Below are 18,790 nucleotides of genomic sequence, written 5' to 3'. Positions count from 1 at the left end.
CGGGGTATGGTAGTAGGTGCCAGGCGCACCAATTTGTGTCAAGAACTGCAACACTGCTCGGTTTTTCACACTCAACAATTTCCCGTATGTAACATCAATGGTCCACCACCCGAAGGAGATCCAGCCAACTTGACACAACTGTGAGAAGTATTGGAGTCAACACGGGCCAGCATCCCTGTGGAATGCTTTCAACACCTTGTAGAGTCCATGCCCCGACGAATCGAAGCTGTTCCGAAGGCAAAAGGGTGTACATCTCAATATTAGGAAGGTGTGCTTAATATTTATATATGTTTTTCTTCYGTTTTCCTCAGAAAGCCCTAGCAGTGTAATTCCTTGTACCAGGAAGGTTGAAAAGAAAAGTAGAGAAGATAAGTGTGTTTTCTTAACTGTTCACCTACTGTACAATATACATAAACTCATGCACAGACACACACACACAAACACACACACAACCCTCTCACACACACATACAAACTGACAAACTATTAACCTACACATTCACTGAAAGCGAGAGAGAGAGAGAGAGAGAGGGCTATTAAGATTCTTGAAAGGTAACTGATTTGATTGCTTTGGCTCATTCTGTGCTTTAGAGGAAGTCTTCCAAGAACTGAGACAATGGGCAGTAAACATGCTCTCCATATTAATTTAACATAAGAACTAACTAATGTGCTCCTTTTTACTTGGAACCTACTGCCTCAAGAACATTGACGATAACAGAGAAATGTCATAATGCTTCATATGCTTTTTCAGTGTTCCATGTGGAGAGGTTTGACAAGTAGCTCTTGCAAAACTAAAAGCTATTTTCTCTCCCTCCCTTTCTTTCTCTCCTTCTCTCTTTCACTCTTACACACACTCTCTCTCTTACTCTCTCTTTCTCTCTGTGTGAGATTTCTGGTAAGTGACATGGTTGGCCTTTGGCATAACGCCTGGCAAGATCACATGGCATGGATGTCACGCCAGTTTGTGTGTGCGTGTGTTAGAGGAGGAGAATGAGAGAGCGGCAGAGAGCATGTGTGCCTTTTACTGTTCTAAGTGTTTCACTATGAATGACAGCACATAGACATTACAGCAAATGAAGAGAAGTACTGGGGGGTGGGATGATTATGGAATTCGAATGACATTTTGATAGCATCACGAGTCCAGTTTCCCTTTACAATGTATACTAAAACTCAAGAGTAGATTTGTCTTGGTTTGGCTGAAAAGAAATCAGTAGAATCTATTTGCACTTTTCCTAAAGGTTTACTTGTAAACCACTTATAAAACCATCAGTAAATAGTTTGTAGACCATGAATAGTTGTGTAATCATTAAATCATTGTTCATGTAAAGTATCATTAGAATTTGTGAATACATACAATACACTACATATTAATCATTTATTATGAGGACTTGTCATAGTAAATTAATTTACATAGGTTTTGAACAAACTATAGTAATATGTATAAAACGTATAGCAGACCTTCGAAATTAAGTGTTCCCTACATTACCTATAAGACTTGGCTATACAGAAGCACTCTGTCAATGGTATCACTTTTGTGTAGCCTATCTGTCCATAGACCTTGAGGTGAAATGTAAATTCATTTGTTCTAAGGCGGAACACAATACAATGGGAGTCATCTCTCCAGCGATCACCAAATGGGTCTTGAGGTTGTGTGGTCTTGACAGCATTTTAATTGACCTCGTCTTTTTCTGATGGCTCAATTGCATGCTAAGATATCTCAATTATCATGTTATTCACTCCGCACAGTATCTTAGTCCCCCTTAAAACGAAGTACAACTTATAAATGCTTAATATAGTATACGCCAGTGGGGAACTGTGACTATAGGACCCCCTTCAGAGGGACCAGACATTTTCCAATATGTTGTGTCAAACAAAGAAATCTAGAAAAGAACAGAAAACATAACATCAGTTAACGCGGCCAACATTTTATCCACTGTAGTTGGACCATTCTATTCCTAATGGAGGAAGAGCAATGCTTTTTGATTACATTATGAATGAATCACACAGAGACAGAACTGGCACCGACAAAACATTTGACACACAGCATAAAATAATGCGACCAGCGAAACAGAAACCACACTTTTTAAACAACCTATGGTAGCCTAAGAATAGCGACAACAAGTGACACATCAAAGGTGTCAGGCTCATGGGGCTGAAAGGACAGCGATCATAATACCTGTCCACTCCGTGGCGCTGAACAAGAGACAGTTTTGGTCAAACACTTAGACACGGCTGACAGAAAGGCGACAGCAGTCACACACAGCATCAAATAATGTTGAAGAATAAGCAGCCCATTCACTCCAGTTGTCCCCATGCAATCATAACAATACAAAAAGATAACAATTTAATTTTGAAAATGAACAAAAATGGTTAAGTGGTTTTAAGTAAGGGTTATGGTTAGGGTAGGGGTTAGGGTTAGGGTTAGGGTAGGGATGTCCCAATCTGTTCCCAAGTATTCCCACGCATAAATAGAGAGGCATATGTGATCGTATCCCAATGTAATCAAGGTTTGAAATTATTCTGTTTTTGTCAAAAACTATTATCTGTTTGGGATTCTTGCAGTCATTTTTTAGTGTACAAATATTTAGAACTATGTTCCGGCCCCCCGACCATTCGCTCAAGGAGTAATCGGCCCACGGCTGAATGTAATTGGGGACCCCTGGTCTAGGCCTTTATTTTACTTGGCCAGTTTACTGTTAGCTGTTATAGCCTTAGTTTAGCATAAAGCACACTGTAGGCCTCACATGACTGTTACACCTGCCCTGCTCCAGGCCAGAGCACGAGGTAAGCACCAAGTTTATAGGGCACATAATGTCATGTGTAATCTCACATGTAATATCAGCAATTGCATCTTAACAGGGCTCTAGACTAACTTTTTCAGTTGATGGCCCCAGCACATGATTTGGTCGCACCAATTATTCGCCACTGCGCAACGATAGTGGCCTGACCTGGGTCGCATAATGTACCTGCATTCTATACAGAACCAGGCAAATAATGACTAGACATCTTTTAAAATAGCATGCCCTTTTGTTCTTACATTGATTTGGATAGATTTACAAAGGGTTCAACGGTAACTTTTTTTCTCACTGGCAGTTTGTAAATGCATTGGAGTCATGCATGCTTTCTCTTTATATCTTTGCATATTGACCTAGGGCACTAGGCTATATTATTCACCACCTGAGGAAGTGGGAACGCAAAACACTAGATTGCTAACTCTAAATATGATCATGTTGCTAGATAGCCATGTAGGCTAATTGATTAATCTTTCAGTAAATGTAATGTCCTACAAAACATTTCCAAGCCTAGGCCTATATAGGCTACTTGATGTAGGGCTATTCACCGCAAATGGCGCGCTCCGCAGGTTCAACAAAACCATATCCATAGCCTACTCTGGTCGTAAAGTGATGCCATGAACTCAATATTTATTTGTCAATACAGGTGCAAAATAAATGATATACTCACAGAAATCTGTAACTTTCTGTAACTAGGACAACCGTAGTTGCTTTGAAAACTGTATTTTTCCCGCAATTGCATTTTGAGCAACAGTCATAAGCTTGTGCTTATTAGGATGCATCTTTCTCTTCTCCATGTGCACAGTAGTCCGACAATAAAATAGGGGCAGGCAGATACTTTCATATGGTTTATTTTTGGTCAATTGCACATTACTGTTAAATCATGATAATAAAAAAATGTAATTGTGAACAAAAAAATAACGTGACCAGCTACATTTTGTTCACTGGCACCCTCGCGATCATTAACAAATTAGTGTCGCACTGCCAAGTCCAACGATCGCAAATGCGAGTGTTTTGGTCGCAGTTTTGAGCCCTGCTTAATTAGCATTTATTTTAAAGCACAGCTTTTGGGAGGAATTGATATAGTGGGTTATGTCACATTAGGCAATGCTCCCTACATAGGGAGCTCTTATGTCACCCGTCATACACCCTTTGTAAAGTATGATATAACCTTATAGATGATTTGTGAACCATCTATGTCGTTCTTATGAAGACTTCAAGTATGATACAGTGTATAAAGCCTTTATATGTAGAAGTTATTTTTGCAGTTGGACCCTCACAGTCATGATATTATTATGACATTGTAACAAACGCATTTCTCTGAAGAGCAAATGCTTAACCTAAATCAAACCTCTGTGAGAAGTCAGACCTCAGCAGGAGTTAGCACCAGTAACCCTCTCTCTGGAGTCCTGCCCTGTATGTACTCTGTATGTTCAATCTGTGCCAGAGAGCTTGGTGGACTGCCAGTGCAGGGCAGTGGAAAAGCCTGGAATCTGAGTCGGCCACAGTTTCTGCTACACAGCCCCCTTATACCACTGCAAATTAGCATAGCATTATCTGATGCTCCGAATGATCCTGTCATGGTCATTGTGTTGCTGGATTTTTTAAAATGATGTCTTGACTGTTAACTGTGCTGGATTAGTTTCGAAAAATGATTATTATTTATTTTTGTGTAGCATAAGATTAATCAACTAATGAATATACATGCAAAAACACATGTATTGAAATAAACACTTCTGAAAATCAACCTGTAATAGAGCATGCTGGGAAATATGATAAGGATGGGTGTGGTTTTCAGAATGAATTTGTAATTTTACTCAACAAGCTTGTTCAAATTCAGCTCACTTCGAGCAGAGTTTGTTGAGTTAACAAACTTTAACACATTAGTTCAAATTCATAAGTCRGGTCAACTCACAGAATAACACTGATTAAGCAATTGGTTGGCTTTTTACAGTTTGTGTGTAGCGTCATTAGGATAGGAAACATGTTATAGAAATATAAATGAAATGTGCAGTAACACTTTAGAAGTAGTATACACTGAACAAAAATATAAACGGAACATGTAAAGTGTTGGTCCCATGTTTCATGAGCTGAAATAAAAGATAATTTTCCAGATGCACAAAAAACTTGTTTAGCTAAAATTTGGTGTACAATTTTGTTTACATCCCTGTTAGTGAGCGTTTGTCCTTTGCTTACATAATCCATCCACCTGACAGGTATGGCATATCAAAAAGCTGATTAAACAGCATGATCATTACACAGGTGCACCTTGTGCTGGAGATAATAAAAGGCCACTCTAAAATGTGTAGTATTGTCACACAACACAATGCCACAGATGTCTCAAGTTTTGAGCGAGGGCGCAATTGTCATGCTGACTGCAGGAATGTCCACCTGAGCTGTTGCCAGAGAATTGAATGTTAATTTCTCTACCATAAGCCGCCTCCAAAGTCATTTTAGAGAATTTGGCATTACGTCCAACCGGCCTCACAATCGCAGTCCATGTGTATCCAAGCCAGCCCAGGACCTCCACATCCGGCTTCTTCACCTGCGGGATCGTCTGAGACCAGCCACCCAGACAGCTGATAATTTCTGCACAAACTGTCAGAAACCATCTCAGGGAAGCTCATCTGCGTGCTTGTCGTTCTCACCTTTGACCTGACTGCAGTTCGGCGTCGTAACAGACTTCAGTGGGCAAATGCTCACCTTCGATGGCCACTGGCATCCTGGAGAAGTGTACTCTTCACGGATGAATCCCGGTTTCAACGGTATCGGGCAGATGGCAGACAGCATGTATTGCATTGTGTGGGCGAACGGTTTGCTAATGTCAACATTGTGAACGGAATGCCTCATGGTGGCGATGGAGTTATGGTATAGGCAGGCATAAGCTACAGACAACAAACACAATTGCATTTTATCGATGGCAATTTTAATGCACAGAGATACTGTGATGAGATCCTGAGGCCTATTGTTGTGCCATTCATCCGCTGCCATCACCTCACATTTCAGCATGATAATGCACGGCCCCATGTCGCAAGGATCTGTACACAATTCCTGGAAGCTGAAAATGTCCCAGTTCTTCCATGGCCTGCATACTCACCAGACCCATTGAGCATGTTTTGGATACTCTGGATCGACGTGTACAACATCATGTTCCAGTTCCCGCCAATATCCTGCAACTTCGCACAGCCATTGAAGAGGAGTGGGACAACATTCCACAGGCCACAATCAACAGCCTGATCAACTCTATGTGAAGGAGATGTGTCGTGCTGCATGAGACAAATGGTGGTCACACCAGATACTGACTAGTTTTCTGATCCACGCCCCTACCTTTTATTTGAAAGTATCTGTGACCAACAGATGCATATCTGTATTCCTAGTCATGTGAAATCCATAGATTAGGGCCTAATATATTTATTTCAATTGACTGTACTGAGTTCATTGAAGGAAGTCAATCTTCAAAATTGTTGCATGTTGTGTTTTATATTTTTGTTCAGTGTATTTATTACTACAATATGCTACTGCTACATTGTATTTGAGTTAAAACAGTGATTCTACACTTTTTGAGAGATTTAAAAGTGCTGCCACAACCAATTCTCTTTATATGAATCCTACCATGTAACATGGAGACTAATCTCTCTTGGACAGACTGCATAAGCATCAAGCATCTGGCCAAATTACGCAAAACCCGTGAATCTCCCTCCTTACCTTAACTAAGCTCACTCGAGGTCGATCCCATGTAAATATAAGGAAATCTAATGTAAAAACATGTCCAGTTCATTGTTTGTCTATGCTGTTTATTTGCATAGTGTTTAGGCAACCTTCTCCAAGTCTATAGGAAAAGACACCTCCTATGATTGGACTGGCCAGGGGTGTCCAGTAATACAGGTTATTTAAGGGGACATGTAATTTGAGTACACGTATATGTGGAGTATGGAGGGGTGTAACTGCTACAGTACCTAGCCAAGTCTGGTAGTCCGCTGACGTGAAATTCTGTGTGTATGTGTACGTGTGTGCGTGCGTGCATGCGCTTGTGTGCTGTCGTGGAAATATTCAGTCAATAATATTTCTCAAATACCGGAGCCTGTGAGTTCAAATAGACTTTTATTACAATATAATAAAAGCCGAGCTGTTTCATGAAAACAACTCCCTTTCCAGTCTTGGCACACACTCTTTATACAGGTTATATCCTTACGTCACATACATAGTAACTCCTCTTTATGATTCATCCCCTCTGGCATTTGGCCACCGTTATCCTTTTTGCCTTGCACTAATTTTAGTTTGGTTTCATATTAGGGCATGGAAACATTAGATCCATGTTCTCTCCTAAGACAGGTGCATGAATGTAGGTCATAGACATAACCATAGCAACCGTAAACATTAGGCTATAGAAATGGTACAAAAACAATCAGAAATGTCATCCTGCTAACTCCTCAGAAATGAACACACATGTTCTGGAAAAGTTCCAATAGGCGTAACCACAGCAACAGTAAATATTAGGCTAAAYCACTAGTACAGAAATAAACAGTCATGTCCACTCCCCAGACAGGTGCATGTCTAATGGTGTCTAATGACCCAGAGCACATGTAGAGTGCGATATTCTTGCTGGCCCCTCTGAAATGTATAATGGCCACACATGTTCTGGAAAATACGCAATAGTGCCTACATATCGATCTATGTGCTCGTGGAAAGCGGCGTGCTTGTGTGTGTATGTGTGTGTCCGTGGAAAGCAAGTGGAAGCAATAAAACTATTTTTAGATGGACAGACCCACAGCAAAGTACAGCAGAAGTGTGCCAACTCCTTATCATGGAAGTTCTGTAGGTTATATGATAGACCTTGCTGGATGTGGAATTCAATATAGTCGTTTCCCTGTAACCGTTTCTCTGTGCCCCAGTTCAGAAGTATACTGAGGGTGTTGTGTAAGTTTTGGTGTGACGGGAGTGCACTGACAGTGACCGGGGATGCTGAATGATATGTCCTCCTTTCACTCGGTGCTTCAGCAGCCATGTTGCCCCACTGATGTCAGACATGCGTCACATGATATAATTCACTGACTAGTATTTCTTTTACTGTTTTATTTTCCAATTTTGATATGCATATAGCCTACTACAGTTTCTCTGATTCACATTCTCACTGTTGCCTCCTCTCTCTCTCTCTCTTCTCTCTCTCTCTCTCCCTCTCTCTCTCTCTCTTCTCTCTCTCTCTCTCTTCTCTCTTCTCTCTCTCTCTCTCTCTCTCTCACTTTCCCTGCACATACATGTACTGTAGCTCTGTGTTTCAAATCTCGTTTCTCCACTCTTTCCCTTTCTCTCTCCCCTCTCTTCTTCTGACTCATATAGAATCAGGGAGGTCGCGCTCTTAAAAACAGGTGACTCAATGGCACAGGAACACTGCAGAGGATAGTGTACGAGCTCTGTCCTCCACACACGCATGCACACACACACACACACACCACAACACACATCAACACCACACACACACACACACACACACACACACACACACACACACACACACACACACACACACACACACACACACACACACCACACACACCCGTCTACACTTGTCGCTCTCTGTGTGTCATATATTACACACACAAGCCAACACTCTCTCTCCCCCTCTCTCTTCAAGCTACACACCACTCACTCTCAAGCACAAGCAACAGTCTCTTCTCTCTCTTTCAAATGCACACACACTCATTCTCAAGCACAAGCCAACACTCTCTCTCCCTCTTTCTTTCAAACTCACACACACTCACTCTCAAGCACAAGCCAACACCTCTCTCCTCTCTCTTTCAAACTCACACACACCTCACTCTCAAGCACAAACTAACACTCTCTCTCCTCTCTCTTTCAAACTCACACACACTCACTCTCATGCACATGCTACACTTTCTCACCACCTCTCCACACACATACACACATACACTCACGCGCACACACACACACACACATGCATACACCCCCCCCCCCCCCCCATTACCTCAGACTGAGCGGAAACTACATCCCTGTATGAGACAGTGACATTCTGCCTGCCTGGGTCTGTTGATGACCCTACTGTCCTGAATCACAAGGTCACACCATTGGCAGTATGCATGTAAATGACAATGACACATTTGCATGGAATATTTCTAGAGGACGAGCCAGGAGAGCAAGCAGTGAAGGGAGCCGTGTTACAGCACTACTCCTTTGATTGCTGTGATTGATCCAATGCTTACAGCAGACTTTGTGTCCCTGGCTAGATTGATATTAGGGGATACTGTTGCTACATCGTATTGTTACTGCAGTTTTATGATCACTAAGAGCTGGTTTCAATCCATATCGCAGAAGTTCCGCATTACATTTTAATGGTCATTTACAATTGAGCCGACATACTGTATGCAGCGTTTACCATGAATGCAGTCTCCTCGAACGCGGGAACATTGCCTTTAAATTTAATTCAAGCTAGAACACGGATATTCCACGATACGGATTGAATTGAACCCTAAGAATACATAAGCCATCTTTGATGATGTATGAATATGGATCTTATAATACAGATACTTCCTTTGAAGGTCTCTCAATGAATGCCCTGTGTATTTGGCCAAAGAATCATGTACATATCTGTTGTGTTGATTGTTACACCGGATTCTCACAGGGTATATGACATATACTCTATGTGACTGTCATCTTACTGTAGCTGTTATTAGGATTGACTAGTTCCATTCATTTTTATTGGTCGTTTACACATATTTTAGGTACACCACCCCATTCATGAAAATTGATCACTACAACAGACAGTGAATCAGGTGGCCGTGGCTTGCTATATACAGTGGGGCAAAAAAGTATTTAGTCAGCCACAAATTGTGCAAGTTCTCCCACTTAAAAAGATGAGAGAGACCTGTAATTTTCATCATAGGTACACTTCAACTATGACAGACAAAATGAGAAAAAAAAATCCTGAAAATCACAATGTAGGATTTTTTATGAATTTATTTGCAAATTATGGTGGAAAATAAGTATTTGACCACCAACACTTGAGGAGTGGAAAAACATTGCCTGGTCTGGCAAATCCCGGTTCCTGTTGGGTCATGCTGATGGCAGAGTCAGGATTTGGCGTAAGCAGTATGAGTCTATGGACCCATCCTCCCTGGTGTCAATGGTACAGGCTAGTGGCGGGGGTGTACTGGTGTGAGGAATTTTAGGCCCCATGATACCAATTGAGCAACGATTGAATGCCATACCCCCCAAAATTCAGGCTGTTCTGGAGGCAATTGCTCCGACCCACTACTACAGTGAACAAAACTATAAACGCAATATGAAACTTACAGTTAATATAAGGATATCAGTCAATTTAAATCAATAATTTAGGCCCTAATATATGGATTTCCCGTGACTGGGAAAACAAATATGCATATGTTGGTCACAGATAACTTTAAAAAAAGGTAGAGCCTTGGATCAGAAAACCAGTCAGTATCTGTTGTGACCACCATTTGCCTCATGCAGCGTGACACATCTCCTTCTCATAGAGTTGATTAGGCTGTTGATTGTGACCTGTGGAATGTTGTCCCACTCCTCGTCAATGGCTGTGCAATGTTGTTGGATATTGGCGGGAACTYGAGCATGCTGTCGGACACGTCAATACAGAGCATCCCAAACATGCTCAATGAGTGACATGTCTGGTGAGTATGCAGGCCATGGAAAAACTGGAACATTTTCAGCTTCCAGGAATTGAGTACAGATCCTTGCGAAATGGGGCTGTGCATTATCATGCTGAAACATGAGGTGATGGCGGTGGATGAATGGCATGACAATGGACCTCAGGATCTCGTCACGGTATCATTGTGCATTCAAATTGACATCGATAAAAMGCAATTGTATTTGTTGTCCGTAGCTTATGCCTGCTCATACCATAACCCCACCGCCACCATGGGACACTCTGTTCACAACGTTAATATCAGCAAACCGCTCGCCCACACGACGCCATACACGCTGCCTGCCATCTGCCCGGTACAGTTGAAACCGGTATTCATCCATGAAGAACACACTTCTCCAGCATGCCAGTGGCCATCGAAGGTGAGCATTTGCCCACTGAAGTCTGTTACGACGGCGAACTGAGGTCAGGTCAAGACATTGGTGAGGACAACAAGCACACAGATGAGCTTCCCTGAGACGGTTTCTGACAGTTTGTGCAGAAGTTATTTAATTGTGCAAACTCACAGTTTCATCAACTGTGCGGGTGGCTGGTCTCAGACGATCCCGCAGGTGAAGAAGCTGGATGTGGCGGTCCTGGGCTGGCGTGGTTACATGTGGTCTGCGGTTATGACGCCAGTTGAACGTACTGCCAAATTCTTTAAAACGACATTGGAGGCGGTTTATGGTAGAGAAATTAACATTCAATTCTCTTGAGAGTATGTGAATAGAAAAGGTGTGTACAGCAGTAGTTATATAGGATGAGCCATGACTAGAATACAGTATATACATATAAAGTGAATAAAACAGTATGTAAACATTATTAAAGTGACCAATGTTCCAACGACTATGTACATAGCAGTCTCTAAGGTGCAGGGTAGAGTACCAGTGGTAGCCAGCTAGTAACAGTGACTAAGTTCAGGGCAGGGTACAGGAGGACGGCTAGTGGTGATTTTTTAACAGTCTGATGGCCTGGAGATAGAAGCTGTTTTTCAGTCTCTCGGTCCCAGCTTTGATGCATCTCTACTGTCTCCGCCTTCTAGATGGTAGTTTATTGGTCACATGCACAGAATACAGGGTGTAAACGGTATTGTGAAATGCTGACTTGCATCTTTCTTTAACACACACACAAGTATTAAGTGCACACTTACATCACAGTGACTCCACACACACACACACACACACACAACACACACATGCACACACACTAGGGTTGGGAGGTATCCAGATTTTCATACCGTCATACCATTTCATACCGAGGTAGAGGTATACAGTATTACCGGAAGGGGATTTAATGTCTGTGCTGTAACCAAGAAGCTTGATTTTGACATCTAGCCACTTAGCTAGCAAGTAAGCAAACAAAATGCATAGCTGGATATAATTTATTTGACATGTCTCAGATTTCTTATAGTTATACTTAACTTATAGCTAGTTATAAGCAGTGGCATAGCCCACACTCTAATGCCTTTTCTCTCTCTCTCTCTCTCGCTAAAAGGGCTTTATTCAAAGGGATTTATTGGCATGGGAACATGTTTACATTGCCAAAGCAAGTGGAATAGATAATTAACAAAAGTTAAATAAATGTATTAATCAGAAATTAACTTTAAACATTATACACAACAGTAAAGTTTCAAAAGAATAGAGACATTTCAAATGTTAGATTACTGGCTATGTACAGTGTTGTAAAAATGTGCAAATAGTTGAAGTACAAAAGGGAAAATAAATAGACAGATAAGTACTGGTTACTCTCTGTTAAGGGCCAAATAGTATTCCAGTTTGCTTTGTTTTTTGTTATTTCTTTCRTATGTGTCAAGTAATAATTGTTCTGTTTTCTCATGATTTGGTTGGGTGTAATTGTGTTGCTGTCCTGTTTGTGTTTGTGAACAGAGCTCAGGGACCAGATTGCTGTGCCGACGTTTCTGTGGGTTCATCTCTCTGTAGGTGATGAAGGTTTGGGAATCGCTTCCTTTTAGGAGGTTGTAGCATGTAACAGCTCTTTTCTGCATTTAGATTATTTGTGGGTATCGTCCTAATTCTGCTCTGCATGCATTATTTGGTGTTTTACGTTGTACATGGAGGGTGTTTTTGCAGAATTCTGCATGCAGAGTCTCAATTTGGTGTTTGTTCCATTTTGTGAATTCTTATTTGGTGAGTGGACCCCAGACCTCAGAACCGTAGAGGGCAATGGGTTATATAACTGATTCAAGTATTTTTAGCCAGATCCTAAATGAGATGTTGAAATGTATGTTTCTTTTGATGGCGTAGAAGGCCCTTCTGACCTTGTCACTCAGATCGTTCACAGCTTTGTGAAAGGCAGAGGTAGATATCGTTTTTTGTGTGCTCTAGGGCAACGGTATCTAGATGGAATTTGTATTTGTGGTCCTGGCAAATGGACCTTTTTTTGGAACATATTTTTTTTTGTCTTAATGAGATTCACTGTCAGGGGCCAGGTCTAACAGAATATGTGCAGACGAGCTAGGTGCTGCTGTATTGATATATATGTTGAAAAGGGTGGGGCTCAAGCTGCATCCCTGTCTCACCCCTGGGGAATGAAATCTGTGTGTTTTTTTACCAATTTTAACAGAAACACTTCTTGTTTGTGTACATGGATTTTATAATGTCGTATGTTTTTCCCCCAACTCCACTTTCCATCAATTAATATAGCAGACCCTCATGCCAAATTGAGTCAAAAGCTTTTTTGAAATCAACAAAGCATGAGAATAATTTTGGGTTTGGTTTATTTGTTTGTCAGGTATGGTGTACAGGGTGAATACGTGGTCTAAAAGCCAATTTGTCATTTGCTCAGGATGTTGTTTTCACTGAGGAAATATAGGAGTCTGCTGTTAATGATAATGCAGAGGATTTACTTGAGGTTGCTGTTGAAGCAGATTCCACAGTAGTTATTGGGGTCAAATTTGTCTCCATTTTTCTGGATTGGGGTGATCAGTTCTTGGCTCCAAATATTGGGGAAGATGCCAGAGCTGAGGATGGTGTTAAAGAGTTTAAGTGTAGCCAATTGGAATTTGTATGTGTTTATTATATAATACATTTTTCTCACTCTCTCGCTCACTTTCCAATTTCGATATGCATATAGCCTACTACAGTTTGCATCTAATATCTGTCACATTCCTCACTGTGCCTCTCTCGCTCTCACTCTCTCTCTCCCCCTCTTTCTCATGCTGTATTTCTAAAAGCCCTGATGTCCTGCTGTCATTGTCAGTGGGGCTGACGCAGCTGCTGTGACTGTTTGTTTGTTTACCTCCTACGCCCACTTGGAGTCCATTAGTCTAACACCAGTCTGCCTGCCTAGAACTCACTGGCAGTCCCTCTTCTGAGTCTACCCCCTCATCTCTGCTACTGAGGGATAGAGACAGGTACCACTACAGGAGTACACTGTCAGAAACCTGTGTAGAGGGACTCAAGTGGAGGGTGGTTGAAATGTTAGTGTTTAGGTTGAGGGAATTGACGGTAGTTAGTTACTGCAATAAGCATATGCACCAGACGAGGTAAGAAATATGTGGATGATGCATTGTATGATAAATATGTATTATGCACTATACGTTTACACTGTATGTTGTGCTGTATATGTTCCCATTGTGATTACAACGAGAGCTTGGAGACAGCTAAAAAACTTGGAACTTGGCTGTTTCCATCCAATGTTAGACAAAACCTTCCATCCAGAGTTTTAGTCTAAGTGCACTGCTTCAGATTAGAAAAAAAATCTAGACAATATCATATCGCCAACAAATAAATCACTATATCCATATTACATAAGCCGGTGATTCATAAGCCGATTCCAACGACAAACAAAAATGATCTGACATTGACTTTGTATAGACAACTTATCCCAGGGGAGAAGTCAAGCAAAGCCTGATGTTGCGTTATAAGCAGCTATAAGCACTCAGACATCTCTCTCTTTCTCTCTTTCTCTCTTCTCTCTCTTCTCTCAATGCATCAACGAGAGCCGTGGCAGACGCTCTGTCAGTCCGTCCCGATTGGTAGAACTGTTGCCAGGGAGTCGGCCGTCTCAACAACGTGGATGGAATCTGTTGTCTGTTACACTTTAGACATGAGAACAACTGCAGTATCTGAATATTTATAGAGATGGATTGTTCATATTGAGATTGTATAGCCTCACTGTTATAGCAGTGGCTATAGACTTTGCACTGGAAAGCTTTTAGCATATATTGCCTCAGTTTAATATTGTATAGAATTTGAATGGACTCATCAAAGGGACATAGAATCATCACAGGTTTAAACAATAGCTCCCATTACAAACATTGAAAAGTGCTGCTGTGCTTTAAAACATGTTTTGTGTTATATTGTCACTTTGTGCATATTCTCTAAACGTGTATAATTTCAGTGTTGTGTGTGTGGAGAGTAGGGAGTAGGGTTGACCTATACCATCTGGTCTATAAGCCTGCATTGCATATTAAAATACTCCAGCCTGCTATTACAAATAATCAGCACCAGCAACCAGAGTGCAGCCCTGATTAACACATTCCAATACCGTTGGTAGGAGCAGTAACAGCATTCAATTCTCCCGTTCCATAAACTACACCTACACACTCATAACTCACAGTGACACATAAAGACATGATTATAAAAACACACCTAGTAAAAAAAAAAGAGAGAGGGAGCTGTCAATGAGGCTTTGACGTACAGCAGCGCACGGGCGTGGACACACACACACTTGCTCACACACAAACACACACACACACACACACACACACTCTGACACAAGTACTCTATTTGTTTCTCTCTCTCTCTCTCTCAAATATATATATTGAAATATATATATATATATTTATCTCTATCACGCTCCCTCTCTCAACTTCACAGACACAAACAGACACACACAGAGCACATGACAGCCAAACATTAATCTCTCGTGGACAGACCACGTAAACATAAATCTGACTAAATTACATGAGATTTTAGTTCTGGGTTAACCAAGATTAGCCAGACAGACAGCCGGTTGATTTAACCAATATTAGCCAGACATAGACAGCCGGTTGATTTAACCGAGATTAGCCAGACATAGACAGCCGGTTGATTTAACCAAGATTAGCCAGACATAGACAGCCGGTTGATTTAACCAAGATTAGCCAGACATAGACAGGCCGTTGATTTAACCAAAGATTAACCGAAATAGACAGCCGGTTGATTTAGCCAAGATAGCCAGACATAGACAGACGGTTGGATCATTAACCCAGATTTAGCCAGAAATAGACAGCCGGTGATTTAACCAAGATTAGCCAGACATAGACAGCCGGTTGATTTAACCAAGATTAGCCAGACATATACAGCCGGTGTGATTAACCAAGATTAGCAGAATAGGACAGCCGGTTGATTTAACCAAGATTAGCCAGACATAGACAGCCGGTTGATTTTTAACCAAGATTAGCCAGAAATAGACAGCCGGTTGATTTAACCAAATTAGCCAGAACATAGACAGCCGGTTGATTTAACCAAGATTAGCCAGAAATAGACAGCCGGTTGATTTAACCAAGATTAGCCAGAAATAGACAGCCGGTTGACGGAGTTCATTTCTTTATATTTGTTATCAGAGATGTACAAAGTCTAAATTTAGTGGGCTGTTTCAGAGCTGGTGTGCTGTGCGCAGTGCTGTGTCCTCCCATCTGCCTGACTCAACATATTTCTCGATCCCCCTCCCCCTCTCTGCCCAGGCTGGCACGTACATGCATGTCTGTAGACTCTATACCCAGCATGCTTCACTTCTCTCTGTGCTGTGGCGCGCGTGGGACTCACTGCATTGCAGCCCTGTGTGCATTAATTGGCAGAAAGACAGCAGCTCAGAGGGAAAGTGTCGTGATATGAAGAGAGGCAGGGGGGAAGAGAAAGGGGGTGATGTCTTTCCCTGTGGGGATGTAAAGTGAGAAGTTTGCCCAGTTTGGATATCTCTATTTGCATTACATTTGGCAGGCTGGGTTGTTGTCTGGCTGGAGGGAGGAAGGGAGAGAGAGAGAGGGAGAGAGGGAGGGGAGAGAGAGAGGCCGAGAGAGAGAGGCCGAGAGAGAGAGGAAATACCACATGACAAGAATAACAAGATACTTTTATCTAATTTCCGATTATCTGTAATTTCATGTATTTGTGCCATCATTGCGCCTACACTGTGTATTCTAGCTGGTGTTGTTTACATTGCTAAGCAGTGAGTAAATTACCAGTGAATCTACAAGTTTTCATAATATGCCAAATGTTAAGAGGGGAAAAAGGATTGGCACACACACACACACACACTTCATGTTGCCCACACACTACACTCTCCCTCTTTCCCTCTCTCTATCCCTCTCACTCAGTTTTCCCTTTCATCTCTCCCTCTCTCAGTCTCTCTCTCTCTTACGTGTGTCAATCTGAAAATCTGTGTCATGGTTGTTTTATGTTCACAGCTTCCTTCACAGTCCTTAGCAGAGACACTCTCTGTACAGTAAGCTGCTGTCTAACGTTTCTCTGGGCTTTCCTCTGTCACACTCAATGACGTCTGGGGTCCTTTTTCCCGCTTTAATCCACCGACAAACAGCAGTCCGGGAGACCTGCTCAGTGCCTGTCCAAAAATGCAACCAGACAACAGAGGGAGCTGTCTACCTGAACAAGCTAACATAGTGAACTCAGTGACATCTCACTTGGAGAACTCACTCACTCATGTTTAAAATCCCCCAAGAGACAGTCACAGAGTTTTAACAGACACTCCCAATGTGATACTTGCACAAACGCTAGCAAGTTTAATCTTTTCCGTCATTCAGAATCAGTAGTGGTATGAGCTGTTTAAGTATGAGTCACATTCTCAATATGTTCTTGCATCAAACTGGAGATTTCAGGGTGAATGACAGGGCTACTTTCAACTGCACATTTCAGACATATAATTAACTCCTTTTCTCTCCTTCCTTTTTTCTCATTCAACTCTCATTTTATTAACTTGCTATTTTTATGACGTTTTCTATTTTTTGGCAATTGCTTAGGTTCAGATAGGAGCTGAAGTTGCTACAACGCAATTGCCTTTCTTTGCGACGTTCCCTCTGTCTCAACTCCCCCCACCCCCCTCCACCCAGTCTCCGTCTCTGTTTGTCTGTAACTCTACCCTGTTTTTTTCCCCCGCTCCATCCCTCCCTCTCCCTGTGACATATGTATAGATGCTGCATTGATTGCACACAGAGAGCCTCCCACTCCTTTCATCATTGATGCGCTCTCTCCAGCTGCAGCAGCACTTGTTGAATTCAGCCCTGGGAGAGGGAGAAGGTGAGAGAGACGGAGAGTAAAAGGAGAGTGAGAGAGAAAAGAGCGAGGGAGAAAAGCTTTGACAGGGAGAGAAAACGGAGGGACGGAGAAAAGCTTTGAGAGAGAGAATGAAAACCGAGGGAGGGAGAAAAGCTCCGAGCTCTAAGTGAGGCAGAGAGCAAGATAAAGTCAGAGAGTGAGGCTTTGAGAATAAGAGAGAGCAACAGAGTGCTTTTTTCTCTCTCCTCCTGCTTTCTTTTCTGGTGCTGGCGCGTGAAAGCTTCATGGTGTGTCCACTCTCCTTTCCTGAGGATTGGGATGTACAGGTCAGAGCTGTCTGCGATGGATGGGATGTGTGTGTGTGTGTGTGTGTGTGTGTGTGTGTGTGTGTGTGTGTGTGTGTGTGTGTGTGTGTGTGTGTGTGTGTGTGTGTGTGTGTGTGTGTGTGTGTGTGTGTGTGTGTGTGTGTGTGTGTGTGTGTGTGTATCTATGTGTGTCCATCCATGTGTGTGCGAGAAAGAGGAGAAGAGAAGAGAGGGATGTGCGTGTGTCTGCGGAGTCAGGAGAGAGGGATGACACTTTTCAGTTTGTATTCCTGGAAACCTTTCTGCAGCATTGCTCAATAATGAAACTGGCGAGTGAGTGGGGAAGCAAAACACAAAGATAAGGTTCATGGAATGAAGGAGCATATGCAAATACATCTGGGGAGCTTGTATTCCTGTAACTGGTTGTTATTGTAAAGGGAGCTATCAAAGTTATATTTATTTGTGTCTCCGAAGTTATGTGTTTCCAGGGATTATGCATGTGTTTCCTTGCTGGCTACAGTTTAGTTTATACAGTCAAAGTGAAGGGATCACACTTACGAGTCTGAATAATATGTGTCAATTATATCATTACACTGGTTATATTGACTTCCTTTTATCACTGAATTCTACTACTTTGAATTCTTACTTTGCATATTAACGGAACATTATTTATTCATTCATTTTTTTATACAATATTTCTGCAGTTTCTATGTTTTCAGCGAGGTCTGCCAAATGATGACATCATTTAATTATTTCATACTTTACAGAAAATTAGATTTTTTTAGTA

The sequence above is a fragment of the Salvelinus sp. IW2-2015 genome, linkage group LG4q.1:29 (genome assembly GCF_002910315.2).
Source record: "Salvelinus sp. IW2-2015 linkage group LG4q.1:29, ASM291031v2, whole genome shotgun sequence".
Taxonomy (NCBI): domain Eukaryota; kingdom Metazoa; phylum Chordata; class Actinopteri; order Salmoniformes; family Salmonidae; genus Salvelinus; species Salvelinus sp. IW2-2015.
The sequence above is the reverse complement of the archived record's forward strand: the minus strand, read 5'-3'. Positions refer to the sequence as shown.